Here is a 7,729-nt window from a genome sequence, read left to right as displayed (position 1 = left end):
TAATAATCATACCTACCTCGTTGATTTTAGGAAGGAATTGAAACAATATAAGGAAAAAAACCCTTGGTACAGAATTTCCGGACAGCCTCTAGGTGGGTCTCTTGAGGGCAGCCACGAAGTCCTTTGTCTGGATGCTTGATGATACACATTCTCTGTCAGTTTAAATTGGAGGTGTCTCCATAATAACAGGATAGTTTTAAGTTTGGAAATGAGACCGAGAAGTAATTGGAAGGACGGAGGAGGCACTACAGTCTTTTGAAAGGTACCTTAAACTTAGCCTAGCAATTAGCCTCTATAATTAGGCCACTGCATCAGGTGTTTATGGCAGCAGAGCACTGCCAGTTGAGTTTGAATGGAATCCCCTACAAGATCCAGCTCTATCACAGGCCACTGAAATCTGAAAATATTTCTACAAGCATTTCTACCTACTAGCTTTTGCAATAGCTGACAAGATTCCACATCCAAATATAATTAGGTGTGTGTGTATGTGTGGGTGTGGGTATGAGAGAGAGAGAGCATGCACAAATACTTTTTTTTTTTTTTTTTTTGGTCGCAGTACAAAGATAAAGATAAAGCAATCTGAAAACTGGAGCAGAAAAACTGTTTAATCTGCATAGAGTCGATTTGATTTTCACATTTGTGATTTGAGCATCTTCCCAACATGATAGAGATCTCTCTCTGTGGCTGATATAGGGAATTTCAGTATTTCCCTCAAGGGCAGTTGGGGAATGGGGCAGAACAAATAATAACCTTAGAAAAACAACCTGTGTTTCCCCCTTCAGAAGATGACGCTTTATAAAGGGGGAAAAAGTCCTTGCCTTGGAGCAAGGATTTTGTATTATAAAGGGGGAAAAAATCCTTGCCTTGGAGCAAGACTTTTCCCTTGTAGGACAGTTCTCAATTCCATGAGAACAAAATGGAGCTAGATCTGTTCTGCAGGAAGAAGGCCAGGAAGAGAGAAGGAAACAACGGAAGGTAGGTCAAATCCTGCTTTTCTGGGCTGGGGTTGTAGCTTGGTGGTTAAGCACTTGCCTAGTATGTGTGAGGCACTTGGTTCCACATGTAAATAAGTAAAGGTCCATTGACAACTAAAAAAATAAAAATAAAAAGACCCCATATCCTGCTTATTCCTTTAAAGACATTACACATGTGAACAGTGTCAGGGTCCCATCTGGGTGATTTCTCAATATCAGAATTTGGTCCTTTACTTTGTGGAATCAAAATTTCATCTGATTTTCATTGTTCTCGAGTTGATTAGTACTGTTCTATAAAATCAGAATGCCTAACTTTACACCTGACGATGCAAATAAAAATGAAAAAAAATCAAGTAATTTTTTCTTTCACTCAACAAATATTCTGTGGCAACTACAAAGGGTGGTCACTTGCTAAGGCTTGGGGATTCAATAATGAGCAAAACTAAATGTGATCTCTGCCCTCAGAAAACACACCTTAGTGAGGAAATTAGACAAATAGTCAAGTATATAATTCCATCCTTAATGCCACAAAGAGCACTTGATGCTGTAAAGAGGGATTAACAGGCGGAACTTCCCTAAGAAGGGAAGACTTCCAGTCAGCTTGGGCAGCACTTTCTCAGAACTGCTCTGCAGGCTGAGAATTTTTCTACCCCATTCTCTTTCCTTCCCTTCTGGCCAGAGTCATTTTCTGCTTAGTTCTGCTTCTGCTTCTCTATCCTTCCTGTTTCCCCTAGTAAGTTCTTAAATACCTTTATTTTTTTTTACTTATTTTTATGTGGTGCTGAGGATCAAACCCAGTGCCTCACACATGCTAGGCAAGCACTCTGCCACTGAGCTACAACTATAGCCCCAGTAAACTCTTAAACATTTAATTCTATCTTGGTGTCTTCTCTAGGAGGACCTACACTGACACAATGGTGCATTGAGCTGGAGAAGCTTGGAAGAGGACAGAATTTTGGAGGGTTTCAATTCTGCACATGTTGGTTGCCCACCTGGGTGTCAGGCAGACAAGGAACCTCCATGTCTACTTTCCCATTTTAAAGACATGCTTGTGCTTGGGTACTAAGCTATTGACTGTGTCCTCCCTATGGGTTAGGGTCTGGTCTTATTTTTCAAATTCTTATTTCATGTATGACCTCCAAACCTCAGTTTAGAGCTCAATACTAGAACTATTTCCCCCTAGAAAAATACAACCTAGCAATAGCAAAAGGTGTCCTTTAACTTCCTTGAGGAGGTGTTAAAAAAAATCAAAAGGGAACAAGTAATTGTTTCTTAGCCATCAACAGCAAATAATTTTGCCAGGGGGTGCCCAGGTTTTATGGGAAAAGAGGAGTCATCATTTTTGGGTGTTCCTGAGGACAGGTCTTATCTATTTACCTAACTGGCAGCATGGTTGGAAATCTTTCCCGTTGTGTAATAGAAAGAAGCTAGCATTCCAAAAGGCACTCTCTTCTCTTTGAGTTCAGCCTCTCTGCTCAAGGTCTCCTTGGAGAGCTGGGTGGCAAGTAATGGCCCTGACATTGAGGATCAGTTGCCAGAAGATTGAAAATCACCTGGGTTCAGGCAGAACTCTTTAGGTTCCCTATTGGCTTTTCCTTCTGTAGGCTTGAACACAAACTGTGATTCCTACAGGAGTATTTGAATACCAACTCTTTAGGAGGTCAATAACATTTCTTTCACCAACTGCATGCTCCAGTCAGCCCTGCCCATCTCAAGGTGAAATGTAGAGCCTGTCAGGTCAATGTTGTGGTTTGGATTTGGATGTTTCCCAAAGGCTTAGCCTGTGTTAGGTTCTTAGTCCCCGTTGCACCAGTGTTCAGAGATAGGGCTTTGGGGAAGTGATTGGATCATGAGGGCTTTGATCTCGTCAATGTGTTAATCCATCAATGGCTTCATAATTGAATGGGCTATTGAGAGACAGTAGAATCAGGAGGAGGTGGAGCCTAGTTAGAGGAAGTAGGTCACTGTGAGCATGCCCTAGAAGGGTATATCTTGTCCCTGGCCCCTTCTTTTCTCCTTTCTTTGCTTCCCAGCTGCCATGAGATAAGCAGCTCAGCTCCATTACATGCTCCCCACCAAAGATGTTCTGCTCACCAAAGACCCAAAGCAGTGGGGCCAAGTGACCATGATTGAAACCTTTGACGCTGTAAGCCAAAATAAATCTCTGCTCTTTTTATTTTTTTTAAAGAGAGAGAGTGAATTTTTAATATTTATTTATTTTTTAGTTCTCAGCGGACACAACATCTTTGTTTGTATGTGGTGCTGAGGATCGAACCCGGGCTGCAAGCATGCCAGGCGAGCGCACTACCGCTTGAGCCACAGCCCCAGCCCCTAAATCTTTGCTCTTTTAAGTTGATTTTCTCAGGTGTTTTGTCACAGTGATGAAAAGTTGACTAACACAGTGAGCTTATATGTTTTAATGGATTACAAATGTATTTATTTATTAATTTACTGGATTTTATAGTTTCTTTTAAAAAGGATTAATTTGTAACTTAAATTTAATGTTTAAGAACATATGTGTATTGCTCTTGTGAAATTCATCTTTTTTTGTGTGTGTACCTATTCAAATCTTTTGCCCACTTTAAAATTGAGTTTTCTTTCTTTTGGTAGTGTTGTTGAGTTGCAGGAGTTCTTTTTTTAATATTTATCTTTTAGTTGTAGTTGGACACAATACCTTTATTTTATTTATTTTTATGTGGTGCTGAGGATTGAACCCAGGGCCTCGAACGTGCTAGGTGAGCACTCAACCACTGAGCCACAACCCCACCCCAAGTTACAGGAGTTCTTTACATATTGTGGATACTAACTCCTTGTCAGATACATGATTTGCAAGTAGTTTCTCCCATTCCATGGGTTATCTTTTCATTATGCTGTGTCCTTTTATGCACACAGGTTCTTAATTTTGATGAAGTTCAAGTTATCTGTTTTCTCTTTTGTTGCTTTTGATTTTAATGTTATAGCCAAGAAATCATTGCCAAATCCAATGCTATGAAGCTTTCCTCCTATGTTTTTCTCCCCAGTCTTCTAATTTTAGCTTTTATATTTAGGTTTTTAATCCATTTTGAGTTTTTTTTTCCTATGGAATACAATAAGGGTCCAACATTATTTTTTAATGTATGAATAACAAATTTTCCCAGCATTATATATTGGATAAAGGAATGTAGTATATCTCTGTTCAATGATCTTGGCATCTTTTTTTTTTTAAAGTCATTTGATCATATATGTGAAAGTTTATTTTTGGACCTCTCTTACCTCATTAGTCTGCATATCTGTCTTAAGGCTAGTACCACACTGTCTTGGTTATTGTAGCTTTACTTCTTCCTTTCCACTTTGGATATCTTTTTTAAAAAGTTTTATTATTTATTTTTATTTGCTCTTTTTAGTTATACAAGATAGTAGAATGTATTTTATACGTATTATACATACATGGACTAAACTCCCCATTCTTGTGGTTGAGCATGATGTTGAGTTACACTGGTTATATATTCATATATGAACACATCAAGATTATGTCTGATTCATTCTACTGTGTTTCTATTCCCATCCTCTTTCATTCTCTTCATTCCCCTGTCTAATCCAATGAACTTTTATTTTCCCTCCTCCCACTCTTATTGTGCATTAGGAGCCACATATCAGAGAGAATATTCAGCCTTTGGTTTTGGGGGATTGGCTTATTTTACTTAGCATGAAAGTCTCCAGTTCCATCCATTTACTGGTAAATGCCATAATTTCATTCTTCTTTATGGCTGAGTAATATTACATTGAATAGATATACTACATTTTCTTTATCCATTCATCTGTTGAAGGGCACCTAGGTTGATTCTATAGCTTAGCTATTGTGAATTGAGCTGCTGCAACCATTGATATGGCCACATCACTATAGTATGCTGATTTTAAAGTCCTTTGGGTATAAATTAAGGAGTAGGATATCTAGGTCAAATGATGGCTCCATTCAAAGTTTTCTGAGGAATCTCCATACTGCTTTCCAGAGTGGTTGCACCAATTTTCAGTCTCACCAGATATTTATGAGTGTCCAGTTTGGATATCTTTTATTTCTTTGACTTATCTAATTGTTGTGGCTTGAATTTCCAGCACAGTGTTCAATATAAGTAGCAAGAGCAAACATCTTTGTCTTGTAACCAATTATTACAAAATGATTAGCTTCATCATTGACTATGATGTGGGTTTTTTGATAGATACTATTTATCATGTTGAGGAAATCTATTTCTAGTTTGCTAGCTTTTTTATTGTGAAAGGGTATTGGTATTGTGAATGGCTGTTGGGTATTGTCAAATGATTTTTTTGCATTCTATAAATGTAGTGTATTATGTTGATTTTTGTACATTGAGTCATGCTGTATTCCTGGGATAAATCTCACTTGGTCATGATATATAATCCCTTTTATATGCTACTAGATTTGTTTGTTGGTATTTTAGCATCTGGTGTTCATAAAGAATATTAGCCTAAAGTTTTCTTTTCTTTTAATGTTTTCACCTGGTGTTGGTCTCAGGGGAATGTTTGCTACATAGAATGAGTTAGGAAGTGTTCTCTCCTTTTTTTTTGGAAGACTTTCAGGATGCGTGTTAATTCTTTAAGTGGTGGTATTCATTAGAGAAGCTATCTATCTGGCCCTGGGCTTTTTAAAAATTATTTTTATAAATACAGTTTTTTTTTCTTGTTACAAGTCTACTGAGATTTTCTACATTTTTCTTGAGTAAGTTTTGGTAACTTTTATGTTTCCAGGAATTTTCCCATTTTGTCTTTGTTATCTGGTTTATTGGCAGTTAGTTGGTATCCTTTAATAATCCTTTTTATTTCTGTAAGGTCAGTAGTAATTTCCTTGCTTTCATTCCTTTCTTTTCATAATCTGTGTTTTCTTTCTTTTCTTATTGGTCAGTCTAATTTAAAGGTTTGTAAGTTTTGTTGATCTTTTCAAAGAACCAACTTTTGGTTGATTTTCTCTACTATTTGACCCACTCCCTGTGTTTTCTTCCATTTGTTGTTAAAGAGTATATTCTTTAATTTCCATGTAATTGTGAACTTAATAGATTTCCTTCTTTCATGGATTTTATTTCATTTTATTGTGTTCAGAGAAGAACACTGTATAATTTTAATCTTTTAAAAATCTTCAAGATTTGTTTTGTAGCCAAACATGTTGTCTTGAGAAGACTGTGCAATTCTGCTGTTGTGGGTAGGTTTCTTTGTGGCCTGGTAAGTCTAGTGGGTGTATAGTGTACTTAAAATCTTCTCTTTGTTGATCTTCTGTATGGCAGGGCAGCCAGCACCCTGCCAGGGTAGTTTCCTGATCAGAAGGTTGTGAGCCACCTGAGAAAATGAAAGTCTAGTAAAGAAATAAGAAACAGATCCAGAATTAGATTTAAAGGAAGCAGAGCACCTGATAGATCCAGTCCACACAGGAGCTGGAACTGAACAGCTAGAAAATGGCTCCAGTCCTTTATTTAAGGGGGAGTCCATCAAAGGCAGGATAAGGTTTCAGCAGGAGGAGTCATCTTGCTTCTCAGTGTGGCAGGGCACTTACAGCAAACAGCTTGATTGGCATCTTGGCAAGCCACACCCATCTCTGAGAGGTTGTGTGGCTGTGTAGTTCCAGCGGGTCACCCCAACCCCAGAACAGTGCTGAACCTGGCAGAGCTAGGTAGGATCACATGTACTGGGCGATCTCAAACCAGCAGGAGTGCTGCTGGAGTTTCTCAGATACCAAACTTTCCTACCCAATGGCTTCCAAGCCAATTGAGCTCACGGACATTTCATGGGTGGCTTCCATCACTTCTGTCTAGTTGTTTTATCTATCATCATTGAAAGTAGAGTGTGGAAGTCTACTGTTATTAACTGTGTATTTTCCCTTTCAATTTGTTTCATGTATTGAGGTAATCATTATATTTATTATTTTATATCTTAATGATAGATTGACTTTTTTTTTAATACAGTGGTTTTTGCCATTGTAACAATTTTTGTGTTAAAGTTTACTTGTCTGACATTAGTTTAGCCATGTAAGCTCTTTTGGTTAACTGTTTTGCAGAATATCTTTTCAACTTTCTCATGTCTTTGAATATAAACTGAATTTCTTATAGACCTCATACAGTTGGATCATGCAGTTAATCTCCTCTGTACATCTCTGTACAAAAGAAGAGGTTTCTTTTACCACTTTGTGGGTAAAGAGCCAGTCAGGTGCCTCGCTGCTTTGGGAGATTATGTCCCAGTGTCCTTAATGGTTTCTTGTAGAACTCTCTGAGATTAAGGCCTAAGGACTCCAGGAAGAGAAATGATTTTTGCTGAAAAACTTGTGATTCTGCCATCCTGGTTATCCTCTAGCAATTTTATGAGATTTCTGTGAGAATTAAATGAGAAAATAGATGTATTTTCTCAAAATGCTTTTACAGCAGTAGTGCACACCACGAGGTATTGCTAATGCACAACATCAAGCTTTTTTTCTATCAGCTTCAAAGTCCTTTAGGAAAGTAATTGAACACAAACATCTAAAAGAAAATTTTGTTGTTACTTCTTAAAACTAGGAAGATAATGGGGTAAACCCTTGCCTTTGCTTTGATCTATGGTGGAGAACCTTTTCTTTTTCTTTTTTAATCTGAGTTGTTCCACCATGTTCTTTTCTTGTTCCTCCTGTCTACAAGGGTATGCTGGTTTCCAGCTATTATGGGTATTAACTGAGTACCTCATCAAGCTCTGGATCTGTGCCTATAGCTATGCATTATGTGTATCTCTCTGAGAGGAGATCC

Source organism: Spermophilus citellus, assembly GCF_964194105.1.
Source record: "Spermophilus citellus genome assembly, chromosome: 1".
Lineage (NCBI taxonomy): Eukaryota > Metazoa > Chordata > Mammalia > Rodentia > Sciuridae > Spermophilus > Spermophilus citellus.
Note: the sequence above shows the minus strand (reverse complement) of the source record.